A 14,492-nucleotide genomic window follows, 5' to 3' on the forward strand; every position below is an offset into this window, starting at 1 on the left:
AAATCAGAAGGCAAATGATAATCCCAGAACGTTTTCAGAAAATGTCGACGATGTAGAAGCCGTGTTTCAGACTGAGGACGGAGGAACAAGCAGGCCGTTTTGGCGGGCTGGTTGCAGCAGCCCAGGCTGCTCACTAGAGGGCAGCCCGAGACCGGGGGTGGGCTGCCCGCGCCCCCCGCCGGGCCCTGCAGGCAGCTGGGGATTTGCCTGCTCCCTGCTATGAATTTTCTGTACTTGTTTCTACGTGGTGTTGTAATTCAGCTAACTGTTTCAAGTCTAAATTTACAAATCGTTTCCTCGTGTGGGAGATATTTGCCCGTTGGCAGCTGCTCTTAGCATACAGGACTCCAGTTCTCCCGTACACCCACCTCTGCTGCATCACAGTAAAATTATCAGTGGAAAGAGGATTTTGAAGGAACTCAATTTCACCACAAGTTAAGGAGGCTACTTTTTTAAGCTCCAATACATTCTTATATCAAAATAAGAAGCTATATCCTTCTTAAAATATTAAAAATATGAGTGACCCTAGAATACCTGGAGATGACTACTGCACACTAGAACTACCCAGCCTTGCCTTGCAGAGCAACGCTAAAAAAGCAACGCTTGGTCCCCAAAACAGTAAGGAGGAGTCAGTAAGCTGAGGCTTTGGCAGCTGGTGTTTGGTTTCCCTACATCCTGAGATCACGTATGATCCAAACACACATCAGGATGACAGACACCACTGCTGCTCCTGAACAGCTTGTATTTACTAATTAATACCAGCATTCTGCATTCCATGGCAGTCTGTCTTAGAGTCATTGCTTTTGCTGTGCTTTGAGTCTCATTTAGATCTTGTTGAATATTTTATTTTAAAACGTAATTAACATTGGCTCATATGTGATAGGGATGTATGATGCAAAATGAGTATTAAAAATGATAAATTATAAAGTAATAATAGTCACTGGAGTTATAGCAGATTGAATAGTTTAACGTATTTCATTTGACTTTGGTTAAACTACATAAGATTAACATAATTCATTAAAATTTTAAAATAATACAAATAAAAAGGTTTTAGGCTCAAAAAACAATGATGTTGATTTTTGTCAAAAAAACGTTTAGACTTTTTTCTAGAAAAGGGTTGTCAAATTCTGGAAGCCTGTGTGATAGGGTTTGGTTGTCTTGACTTGGCACTTTACCCACGGTAAGTTGTGGCCAAAAATATGTTACTGCATACTGCATGTGACCGTTTGTAATAGAGTGCAATGGAAAAATGATACCTTGAGGAGCTTCGTGCTGCAGTACTGTGGCTGCTGCAGTATTTGTGCAGCCCTGTCAGCCAGGGTGCTTCCTCTGGTCACCTCCAGACCTCCTGGCACTGCCAGACCACCCACACGCTCAAGGACCACACTCAGCGAGCTCCTGAACATAAACGAGAGTTTTACATATGCTGTGTGTAACTCAGCCCCAGGGCTTTGGAGTGAGGCGAAGCAGTTTTTACTAGGACTAAGGTGATAGGAAGGAAGAGGCACGTTTCGCACAAGGCTTGTGTTAAAATAATTTATCTTTCACTGAAGCATCTTTTTCTGCGTTTCCCAGAAAGTGCTGAAGCGCTAACTGCTTGGGTCAGAGTCCGGGGAGAGGGCACCCTCCAGCTCAGGGGCTCTCACGGGGACCACGGGGGGCTGCTCCTGCTGCCCCGACCCATGAAGGAGCAGGAGGCTCCAGCCGTGCAGGGCAGTGTCTGCAGCGCAGCCGCCTCCTGCACAGCTCCGTGCCAGCAGGTGCTTCATGCCAAACAGCCAGCGTGGCTGGAGTTAGGAACTGGGATGAAATCCCAAGAAAGTTGAAAAGGTTCATTAATTAAACAGATACAAATTTCTGATTTTTCCTCTGTAATGAGGTGTCTTTCTCAAAGGTGTCACTATCAGCAAGGCCCTGTTCCTGCCAGACTCTTTCGAAGTAACACAATTAGGCTGTCAGGAGTGAACCATTCTTTTTAATAAAATGAGTCAGCTTGCGCACCTCCAAAGAGATGGATTGCTGAGTCTGCACAGATGAAGGCCTCATCTGCCGAGGCACCACATAGCTTCAGGTCCCACTGGTTTGAATGTCTGTCACAACACATGAGCTCACGAGAGCCTTGCCCAGGGGATGTGTGTGTCTCCATGAATTCGGGTAGTGTGACCCAGAGAAAAACACGTGGAAACTATTTGTCTGTTGAAACGGGGCTGAACTGAGCCCTGTTGCCACAGTCAATGCCTGAACTAGCAGGGTCCTGAGCTGCTGCCTGAGGCAGTAAGAGCTGATAGCTGCTTCATCCAGCTGTTATGGAGTGGTGTGTAGCCACACAGGTTACTTACTTACAACCCATGACACTGGCTGTGACTATGCTGGTAATGCATGTAGGCAGCAATTTTTTTTTTTTATAATGTTCCTTATATCTACGTTAGCTTTTTATCAACCAGTTATAGAGGTATCAGTGGCAATAAAGTGTGGCCCAAACTGTCAAGAGGAATTCAGGCATGTCCCTTTCACTGGACTGCAATGGAGGGCACTGAGCCGTGTGCTCAGGAGTCTCTCGGCATTTCTGCTTGAAGTTTTCGTACATGGGAGAATGAAGAGTAGTCACAGCATCTGAGGGTTTTGACGCCCACTGCAGGCAAGGTCTTTATGAGCAGTGGTCAGGGCGGTCAGCTGCTTGCATGGAGCTAGCAGTGAGGCTTTCAGCTCCCTATCCATAATCTGATTTCTTCTGAACTGCAGGTGTGTGGTGGGGCAGTGAGGGGGTTAATGCTGCTGGATTGCTTTGATGGGGGGGGAAACCCATCCAAAGCCAACCAAAAAAACCCCTGTTTGAGGTCAGGGCTCTTGTAAGTGCCTTTTAAAGAAACAATAACCTGGTGCAACAGAAAATATTTTGTTCCTCTCTTCAGTAGAAATCTGATAAAGCATGGAGAGAGGCAGGTGTCCAAGGAGATAAAAGTAATAAATGCAGCTGCGGTTCTGGAGTGAGCTAGCCTGTCAGGCTGGTAATTAAATGAAAGCCCCTCTCAGGAAATGCTGGAAGCTAATAGCTATACCTGGAGATGCCAATTCATTTGCTTCAGCAATATATGTTAATTTTAGCATGAGATTAATTTATACATTTTGCAGTGGGACAAAATGGCAGGGGTGGTAAGGGGAGAGCTTTCATCCTGCCAGTGATTATTTCAGGTGGTAGAGATTATTAAGCACCTTATGCTTCTTGAAAACAGAACAGTGGGTGAGAATGGGAGAGAGAAAATGTTTAATTTAAGCAGAGCCTCTAAACAGAATTAACTAATATCACAGACTTGTAACTGACCCGAACCACATTTGCAGCCAGCTGCCGGGGATCCTTTGCTTTGCCACAGCTCGGTGAGTACAGAGCCCTAGTTAGCAAATAGCTTGAGCTTGAGTCACTCTGTGTTGGTGTGCTTTAAAAGGATTTCTAAGAGTTACGTGAGTGTGACATTAGGAGTGCTGCAGTGGTGGATCAGGAGGAACAGCGGTTATTTGAGACTACGATAAGCTCAAGGATGCTTTGGTAGGTGCCCAAAGGAGGTGCAGGAAAGGACTGACTTGTATGTAAAAGTGTGCTGGTAATCACTAACAGAACTACACGTGCTGTCTGGGCTCGGGGCAATAGTAAGTCTCTGCTCAGGACCGTGTCAGCTTTAGCGATGTGGCACTTACAGAGCTGCCCAGCTCCTTCTGGTTCGTGGTTGTCCTGTTCTGGGAGAAAACTAATTCTGAGGCCAGACAGACATCGAAGTGAGGGAGATGTTCGCCTGATGCAGAAGGCAGTGAGGGGACTGTGACCCCGCTGTGCACACGGGCGGTGTGTGTTTGTGTGTTATGGGCCCTCTCTGAGGTCAGTTTTGACCCTTGTGTCCAGTTTCAGTTGTATTTATCACAGCCATCAAGCTCTCATATACCATCCGTGCAGCTCTCGTGCACAGCTGCCTGCATTAGAGGGTACATATGCCATTAACATTGCATGCTCTGCCCCGTGGTGAATCTGGAGTTGCCGGGGCTTGCTGGTGGCGTGTGCCACCGCACAGGCCCTCCACTGCCAGCAGCATGAGGTTCTGCTGGGTGCATGGTGCTTGCAGAAACGAGGCCCTGATTTCCACTTCCAGGTGTGGTGTTAAGGGCATGACTATAGGTATTTCAGCTCTGAAACACACACTGCAGCACAGCAGGCTTCTTTCTTAAAAAGTCCTCTGATCTGTAAAATTATCAGCATTGAGGCAGCAGAAGCAAAGCAGATTTTCCTTTTATTTTCTTCTGCCTTAGAGGAGGAATACTCGCTTGCCCTTCAGTGTGATTACAGCCTGTTTACCAACACTCCTTTTTGAATTTCAGACCTACATTTTGGAACACTCACAAGCAAGAAGTGTTTCTTTTCAGAGCCTGGAGCAGTCAGCGCAGGGTAAAGTTTATTTAACAAAAAGAATAGTTCCAGCTGAATTCACATTGTGAAATTACAGGTCCATTTAAAGCAAAATGGAAATGGTGGCAGGTTAGGGTCAGGGAAGGAAGATAATGACATCTGCTGCAAAGTGCATCCAACAACAGTCTTCAAATTTTGAAGTTTTTATAGGATGTTTTTCTTTCTTTGTATAATTATGCAAAAGAATAGAACTAAAAAGAAATGTACTAGATGCTAAAAGCAAGCTCGAGGCTTGCTCAGGGATTGCAAGTGGAGACATTATACATGGTGTCTCAAACGCTGCCCGATTTCAGAGCTGTGGTCTCTGTCCTTCCCGTCATGGACCAGGATGGAGGTCTGTGACCTTCCTGCCCGCACACATGTCCCCAGGGGATGTCCTCCCTGCGCAGCTGGCCAGGGCAGGACCCCGTGGGGGCACGATCCCCACGAGGGCGGGCCCTGGCTGCACACTCCTTGCTTCGCAGCCATTGCCCTGATCCCACAGAAGTCACCTCAGTCCCTTTTGTTCCAGACTGCAGCTGTCAAAATGCACATTTTTCATGAGAAGGAGGGTTGCTACCAGCTTTTCATAATAGTACTTTAAATATAGTTTGCTCTTGCCACTCTTGCTACAGAGACTGGCTGCTACGTCTCCTCCCAGGCACTGCTGTAGTGTCCTTCTGCCCCTGCTCTGAGGGCTCCCTGTTAGTGTTACCGTAAGGCCAGGAGGTCAGCTAGAAACAAACCCGGGAATATTTTCTAAGTCCTACCTCTATCAGCCCTGTGTGTTTGCCTGTAAGAGCTGTGGGAGACGTGGAGGAGTCAGGAGAGCCCGCGTCATTACAGGAGGGGCTCCTGTGCCAGGGAGATCCTCTTAATGAAGCCCTCCTATCGCCTGAGGAGTTATGTATGGCCCTTTGAGATTACCAAAGGGACTTCCAGAGATTTTAAGAGACTTTGGGGCATCCCTTTGTGTATCTCTGTCTTGACACTACTGAATCCTACTGAGCCCTTCCATAACCCTGGCATTTAAATAGATTGTGTTTATAGTTGTCCTCTTCTTATGAGTTAAAACAACCGAAAAAGACAGAAATACTCATTTCCCACAGTCTCGCATGTAAAAATACCAAGCTCCACAGTTGCCCCGACTTTCGCTGCCCACACAGACATGTGGGGTCACTTCTGGGGGTAGAAAACAGGGATGTTCAAGTTGCCAGTGAAGATACATCACCTGCAGATTGCAGCTCAAATTCCGCTCTGGCTTGGTAGCAGTAGCAAGAAATTTTCCTACTTTGAACAGCGGTGATGAACGAACAAACCCGTTGGAGCCCTCGTTCTCCCTGAGCATCGGAGGCGGCGTTCCCACAGGCTGGCTTTGAGCGCACCTTCAGACACAGCACGGCACTCGCTGCAGCTCCGCTCCGAGGTCCTGGTGCTGCCAAGAGCTCCGAGTTTAAAACTAGCTGAGCTTCCCACATGGCAACATGATTTACTAAACCACTAAGATACTGGGTCAGCCTTGTAAATCATTTTAATTATTTCACAAAACAGGTTGTGGAAATAGATCAATAGAAAATACGGCATTTAGGCCTACAATGCTGTGCATTCATTATGGGAAAGAAATTATATTAACTGATTTAGGAGCTAATAATAACTGAAAATAACAATTTAATGGAAGCCTTCCAATCCTGCACTTTGAAAGCAGGATACAGCTATACACAGTCTACCCATTTTAATCTCAGTCAAGTATATGTAGCAATTTTTTGACTCTCAGAGAAATGTCAGTCAAGTACAAGTAACTTGCAGACTTTCAGCATCCCATAAATTACATTATAATAAAACAAAACCAAAGAAACTGTCAACAACCATTTTTACATACTGGCAGGGTCACACGAACCAGGCACATGAAAAATAAGAAAATATATTGGAATATAACAGAGTGGAGGTATGGCACAGCAGGGGCTATTTTCCACTTGCAATTGCTATTTCCGTGAGACCGTGGTTGGCACTGCTGGGCTTGAAGGGCACTTCTCTCTCTAAACTGTTGGGGTTTTGTCTCAAACATCTGAATACTAAATACATGCTATATACATGAAATATATATACAGAGGGAGGAAAACAAACCAGAAAAACCTAATCTCTCCTGTGCAGCAAAAGCCGGGTGTTACCATTCAGTAGTTGGGGTCCGCATTGCTCTATTACAATTATTTTACTGTAGCTAAACTCATTTTGGTACGCTGTGTCCTGGTTTTCTTAATGCATGCATGATAGTCACCTGTGCTGTTGAAGTATTTTCTCCTGAACTAAGCTGTACATTGTGACTATTTAATGCCTTATTGGCCATCAAGTAACTATGCTGAACCAAGCAGGCATGACTGTGGGCAGAATTTAAGCAGCAATCAGATAGTGCACCTATGTCACCTGCTCGTTTGAAAGCCTGCAGCCTACTGATAGGCAGTTGTCACATCAGCTATCTCCACTCTGGTTTGCAGGCAGAGTTAAGCTTTTCTTTAAGCCCTCTGGCTAGATAGGATTTGAATTAGGCACTTCATCGCACCCCAATTAGCTAGGGATGCATGACGAAAATCATTATCGGTGAGTTTATTTGGGAAAACACCTTATTTTGCTACTTGGTTCAGCATATGAAGAAAAAAACCACACACCCTTTTTCTCCATTGAGAAAAGCTTGTTTTAGAGCAGAGCGAAACCTTGAGCTGTGGCAAATCTTGCTGCCTCTGCTTATTTACCTGTCTCCTTGAGCTCCATCCGGCTGTTTTGGGAATGTTAAGTGTTGCTCAAATAAAAATAAATAGCTTCAGCATGACCATAGAACTGACTGAGCACACTCCCTGTGCAGGCTGTGCAGCACGTCCGTCTCCTACCCCTGAGACCCCACAGCAGCCGAGTTTTACAGTGTCCCCAGGTAAATGGCCCCTGTGGCTTCCCACACCGCCTCCCCTCCTCCCTCACCACTTTGCAGTCACACTCCCAGCTATAAACAAACCGGACGGATGTTTTTCCCAAGCCCTGTAAATGCCAGCAGCAACAGATGAGCACTGACTGAAGGGAAATGCGCTGTGAGAACACACAGAGTTTTCATGGCCCTGAACATGAGCAGTGCTTTCTCTGGTACTGCTCTACTCCAAAAACCTGCAGTGGCAAGGTCTGAATTACCCCAGGTAATGAGCCTAAACTTGGTTGACTTTTCCATGCACATTTACGACCAGGTTGACAAACACTTTCTGAACCCAGCAACGCTCCACACGTTTGCTTTTGAGATGGTTTGCTTCAGTGAAATGCTTTAGTCTAGCATAAGACCTCTCTGGTCTGAAAATAATTAACTCTTGGGTTAATAAGGAGATCTTATGTTCTTGAAAAATATTGCAAAATGTTCAACTTCTCACATTTGACACTGCGGCAAGCTGGATTTAGTTCCTTTTACTCAGTCTTGATATTAAATCATGTCACAGTTCAGATTTTGACAGGTGCCTGGTGTGCGTTGCTAACTACTATTTGCTCGGGTTTGAGCTCCCCAGTTCCAGCAGTGAGGTGAGCCTTTCTTCTGTCTCTCCCTAGATGCTGAAAAACTGCAAGGTGGCCACATCAACAAACCCACAACAGGATGAATGCACCGGTACGTACTCAGTTTTGGTCCTCCTGTCTTGTCAAACCCTGCTTACTTCTCTGGAGACTGAAATGCCAGTGTTACTAATTTTAAAAGATTTCACTATATAAGGAGTCTGGCTGCTGACTTCAGTGGGACTTGGCTAGCTCAGATACAAAGTCATTAGCTCAACCAGCGACTTAACCGTAAACTGAGGTTCATTTGAACCAGGATTGCAATTAGCACCTTGCCGTGCATTTAACTAACTTGAGACTTTCGTACCACTATACTATAAAAGTTGAAATTATATCCAAGCACTCTATAAATGGATTACACTATTATCATTATTTGTAGCACTGAATGATTGTATTTTTACTGTCTTGCACTGAATTAGCATAAATGAATCACAAATGTGAGTGTTTTTGGTAAAGATCATAAAGTAACTGATGCTTCCTTAATCAAACCGTACATTTTCATCACCTCATTTGATTTTGTTGCCTTAGCTTCTCTTGTGCACTTTCTTGAGTGCTGCATTCCCCTCAGGGTAACAGGTATCGCTGACATAGTTCAGTCTAGATCATCACTCAGTAGTTATTCCATGGCCTGACTCAGATTTAGATGTGCACACCGTGTCCTTCTCCAAAGATTTATCAACGTTCCCAAGCAAGCACAGCTCCCAAGCTCACGCACTGCTTGGCTTAGTCACAGCAAGGCACACTGACCGGGTACTTCCAGCTTTCCAGGGCTCAGAGCAATGTATGTTCAGTATAACAACGTGGGGTGTTTTAACAACATCCTCATTCCTGTCAGAGACACAGGGCTAGTTTAACTAGGGAAAGCAGGCTTCTAAATCCTGAGGCATTTGAGGGTCCCTTCAGGAACCGATGGGTGGCTTTTCCTTGTGCTCCCATTGTCCTTGCTGGCTCGAAGCTGGGGGAGAGGTGGTGGCTGTCCTGCCGGAGCAGAGCGCACGAGGGTGAGCCGTGCACTAGGATGCTGGGCAAGAGGTATCCTGAGCCGCACTGTCCACGGCTGCTGTCCTGCTTTCAGGGCTTTCTGAGGGGATCCCGGAAAGCAGAGGAAGAAAAAGAGAATACTCACCACCATGTTGGCGATGCTGCAGAGGCCCGAGTCTCTGAGCGCACATCTCGGAGCAGAGACTATCCCCCAGCCCAGGGCTGCCGGATGCCGTGGGAGGGCACGTGTCCCAAGGGGTAACTTAGTTATCAGACCCTTCGCTAAAGTCTGGCCAATACTGAAATACAACTGTCCAGGAGAGAAAGTAAATAAATTACAGCATATACATTAAAAAGAGGCTCTGCCATGGGAATGTAGAGCTAAATCTTGTGTTTACCATAGACTATGAATACTGAAGCACTCTGTTTAAAAAAATGAAATTAAAAACTATTACAAAAAACACAGCACTTGGAAATCAGAAGTATCCTACTAATTTTTGCCAAAACAGCTGACTTCGACTGACAACCTAAATATCAACACCTGCCTAGATACTATGTAGATCACCCTGAAACCCAAAATGAGTCATGATACTCACTGGATTGTCAGAGCCACTTACAAGCCTGAAAACTATTTAATAAGGAGGAATTCCTATACTAGTTTGTTAAAAAGATAAATTACTTCAGATTTTTCAAGGAAAATGACAAGACAATCCAAAAATAAGAGCCCATTTTATGTGGTCATCTGTTTCTTCATCCTGCATAACACTCCCAAAGTCTTACCTGTTGCTTCCTATTTCAAGGGTATTAACACAGAGATGAATTAATTAAAGTTTTGGACAGATCTGCTCATGGAATAGAACAAAAATAGCTTAACACCCCCTTTCCCATCTTCCCCAGAGTAAATCCCAAAAATGTCCTATTGGAAAAGTATAATACTCAATTGAACTGTAAGCATTTTTGAGTTATTTATCAAGACCTTGGTCATTTAATTTGTATTAAACTACAGATGATTTTCCATATGAGATTTAAGAAACATTTTAACAAGAACAGGAAACCAAATCTATAGGCAACAAATAGGGAAATCCATTAACTAACTCCACAGCACAGTCCTCTTCGATTTGATTCTTAATATAACTGTGAATTGCTTGGAATGTCCGTAATTGCTATAATTAAAAGGCTGGCAATCATCAGATGAAAAATAGGAGATTTCAATCCATTCATTGACATTAGCACGGATCCTTAAAAAAAGCCATCTTGTTCACTGCTATATTTTGGATTGTCATTGATGCAGATCTGAACCACGTATTTTCCCTGGCTGGCTCCATTTATAATAATATCCATCTTTACTCAGCAGAGATTGCTGGGTTTTAGAAACATGGTCTAAAAACAACCTCCCCCCCCTTCCTCTTCCCCATCCCCTGTCAAACCACATGGCCGTGCCCAGAGTCGGGTGCTGCTGCTGCTCTGGGGCAGGACAGGGCAGTGCAGGAACCCCTCACAGCCGCCCTCCTGCCTTGCTGGGTTTCTTCCAGCCTTTGTCCCATTCCCTTTCTTTTAGGACCTGTTAATTTTCATATGGAATAACTGTAACTGCTCCTGTGTGAACAAAACCCAAACCTGTCCCATGCATGCACACAGCCCTGGGCTTTGCCTCAGGGCTTCTCGCCGGAGAGCAAAGCCCTGACCTGCCCGGCAGCCCCCTGCATCGCAGCTCAGTCATCTGCAGTACTACAAGGCTGCTGGGGGACAAACACAGCACAAAAGCCCGAAACAGTGAAGAAGAAAAAATCCCACGCCTTTTCTCTGCTGTAAGTGAATGTTTTATCATCTAAACATTCTATTAATCAATAATTTGCACAGGTTGGTATTTTAGTACTCTCCCACGACTTGTAGCACTGGTTTTCCCCTACCTGGTGGCAGAGACCCCCGGGGTGACGCAGGCGGTGTCCCCGCAGGCTGGCAGCTCACCAGGCTGCAGCGGCCGAGCTCCCGTGGCAGGGCTGGGAGACCCCTTCCCGCTCCTAGCTAAACCAGGCAGCGCACTCACTCACTACAAATTAATATTCTCACAACAACCCCCCCAATCAGTCTTTGCTAAAAGCATTAATTAAGACTCTAACATTTTTGATCCCATCAATTTTCTGTTCTTATTAAATAGATGTACTAGACGAGTTTGAATAATAACTATCCAAAGTTTGAGGATAATGAATAAATGAACTTTGCCAGCCTCTGGCTAAGCATGAAATTTACTGTGTAGTAACAAATGCAACACGGGCAGCTCATACATTAACCAGCCTAGTTTTGACACACAAGTTTGGGAGCACATTATTTACTTACTTAGTAATTTTCAGTGAGACTAGGCTCCAAAACGTTTCATGCAGGAAATGAAAAATGACATGTTCAGACAGTCTTTTACATTCTCCCATCACAGCGGGAAGCTGCTCGCTCACCTGTCTTCCCTTCAGTGGGTCTCTGGCCCTCTTGCCACGCACAGTGATGTTTTCAGGACTGCACGCTTTACTTTCCTTGGGAGTTCTGCCAGAAAAGGAGCATACCAGGAACTAGGTAATTTTGCTTTTTACTTGCTAGGTCTTGGCACTTTGAAGGTCACCTGTGTGCTACAAAACTACTTTTGTTCCATGTATTTTTACATGTGCATGGCTTCAGCATCAGCTCTGTTACACTGTTGTAAATCCATTCATTTTTGTAGAAATCCATTAACTCGCAGTGAATTTATAGCAGTATAACTGTGAGCAAACTATGGCTGATGGCGCAGACTGGAAATATTACAAGGAAAAGTGCAAAGTTCTATTGATTTTCTCTCAGGAAAAATGTGTGTTTCCTTATGATTATATTATAGATGACTCAGCTCTGGCCCCTAATAGCCATCACTCGTGCTTCCTAGCTCGGCTGCTTGCTGGCTTTGCGAGGAGGAGCCGCTGAGGGGGCTGTCTCCCCAGGTGCCTGGGGACGCACCCACCCCACCACTGGTGCTGGGGGACTTTCTGCCCGGCTCTGCGTGGCACTACACGAGACACGCCACCTTTCCACGGCTCTGCAGTCCAAGCACTTATTCCTAATCGATTCTGACAGCAGACGCCACGAGGAATGCTGAGATTTATGAAAGAGCAAGATTTGCCACTAGCCTCTGTCCATTAAGGGTACAGCAAAACCTCACTTTGCCCTTTGTAAATACAATCAGCAGAAGTGAGGCAGTTGCCCTTTTCAGAAGAAAGAGCACTCTCAAAGGACAGCTGTTTTAGCAAAAGTCCTTACACACTCGCAAGCAATAAGGCTCCAAGTTCTTTACATTTTTCCATCAAAATGTTTCTCATTCCTTTAAGTGCTTTTTAAAGACTAAATACTGTACTGAAAGCTGCAGCCTGCTCTTTACCCAGTTCTTTCCCCTGCACTATGCAAATATGGGGCCAAACACAGGCTCTGTATTTTGCAAAAAAGCTGGCCCAAATGTGGAAACCAAGGCCCCAAAACCTGGAGGACTCATTCTGCACATTTTTGAAGGCAGAAATATAGCGAAGGTAAAGGTAGAGCCAGGTTATCTTGGCAATCTGCTCCCTTGTTGAAGTTATCCTGTGTGCTGGGAATGAGTTATCTCTGCGTGTGCGCAGGTCTTCACTAGAAAAAAAAAGATGCCTATTGCTCTTGTTAGAAGAGATTTTTCATCAAATCCTCAGGTTATTGTTTAGTAGTTCTGAGGTTTTATAGTGAATTGGAATATACGAATTGTTATTCCTACTGCGGCACACTTAATTCTGATCTCAGAAAGGATAAAAAAAAAGTTATTTTTAGTTGCAGATTTAATATTTTTTCACCTTTAATGTGACTGAAGTCTAAAAGACTTTGATAATTCTACTCCTGCCACTGCACACAAAACTTCCAGTTGCTGCCACATCCCTGTGCAGGTAACAGGCTACAATACAAAGGGAAGGACAAATGCAAGATGATGTATTTCCTCCCATGTTTTCTGCAAACCACACAGTATGCAATTCAAGACATAATGTACTCTGTAAGTGATGAAACAAAAGTATCAGAGTAAAGCAGATGATCTGCTTCCTAAGAGACCATGCTGAGGTATGGCTGAAGTTGAAACAGAAGCGTCACTACTCCTAGATAGACATGCTCCACTGCTTCAAGCATCAGCTATTTATTTAGATAAATTTAGGCAGATTTTCTTCTTCCTCTCATGAAAAAATGTGTTTTGGTTCTCTCCCTTAGACAGAAGACGAGTCACTGAGAAATATTCACTGCCCTTGAGAAAAAGCAGCAGTGATGATGAGCTTGCCAGAGGACCCACAGTTCAAACCCAGGCGGGTCTCACTTTCATGACCAGTCATTACTTGAAGGATTAGAGCTTTCGTGACTAATATTACAGACTCCACACATACCTCTGCATTAAGTAATTGTCCTTGAATAAGTTCCTAGACATGAACACCGGTATTAATTTAGGCATGGTCTGACATTCAAATCTTTTTTTCCACCTGTCTTTTCCTTTCAGGTTATAAAAGACTCGCCTTCCCATACGCATATGGAAGCCAAGGACCATGCTCTGCAGTGTCTCACGCTCTGATGCCCTTCCAGGCTTGCAACAACCACCTCCCCCAAGTTCTTCTAAAGAGCAGTTCTGCCTTTTTGTGGGATGATTATGGATTATTCCCCAATCCACAGGATACTACATCTGGCATTAAGGGGACGAACACTCTTACAAAGACTTTATCCCCATGGCGAGTTTGCCCCAGTACAAGAGGGCTTTTATTACCACAATGTAGTAGCATGGATACAACACAGATGTGTCTGGGTCTCACACCTAGTGAGATGTGAGTGGCACAAATCCCTCAGTATTACTGGCAGTCCTAGAAAAAGCAAATTCTGACCATGTGAGAAATTCAAAATCCCTTCCTACCCTCCTTCTAGAAGAGGACTCCGGTACGAGGTGAGGCAATGGCACGTCCTGCTTTTGCTCCACATCTTCTGCTGACAGAGTCCTGCTGGCGCTGTAGCTGTCACTTTACCATTTCCACAGTTAAGGTCCTTTCTAAAATGCTATGCAAATGAAAGGATAAGAATCACAGTCAGACACAGAAAATTTCAAAGTACTTCATTAAATTCAGCTAAAGAAGGTTGTGTTTCTTTACCAAGTCATCCTATTATCTCACTTAAAACCCAAGCATTTTGGAACAGAAAAATAACTGCTGTATTTACTGTAAAAAAGCCTTTTGCTTCATTAGAAGAAAGCTCACTTGGTAAGACAAGTGACGCAATTATGTAATTCTAAAAATGTGAATATATTTTAAACAAATATTGAAACCAGGTCTAGAGAATACAACATTCCAGGTTGATTCATTTTTATTTTCATTTTCCACTGCTTGATTCGTCTTTTTTCAGAGAGGCCTGGAGAAAAACAAAGCAACTTACCTTGAATGCTCCACACTGTCCCACTGTCCATCTGACTAGATCTTGCATTAACTGCCCAGAGATAACT

At 44.5% G+C, this 14,492-nt stretch overlaps 1 long non-coding RNA gene across 1 annotated transcript in view; it reads left to right on the top strand.

The window, feature by feature from the left end:
• Positions 1 to 14,242, top strand: part of LOC127020981 (uncharacterized) — a 42,263-nt gene extending 28,021 nt beyond the window's left edge. Inside the window, exons 3-4 of the long non-coding RNA XR_007767147.1 lie at positions 8,009 to 8,066; positions 13,509 to 14,242. This is a non-coding gene — a long non-coding RNA (uncharacterized LOC127020981). The remainder of the gene's footprint in view (positions 1 to 8,008; positions 8,067 to 13,508) is intronic.
• The last annotated feature ends 250 nt before the right edge of the window (positions 14,243 to 14,492 follow it).

The sequence above is a fragment of the Gymnogyps californianus genome, chromosome 12 (assembly GCF_018139145.2).
Source record: "Gymnogyps californianus isolate 813 chromosome 12, ASM1813914v2, whole genome shotgun sequence".
Lineage (NCBI taxonomy): Eukaryota > Metazoa > Chordata > Aves > Accipitriformes > Cathartidae > Gymnogyps > Gymnogyps californianus.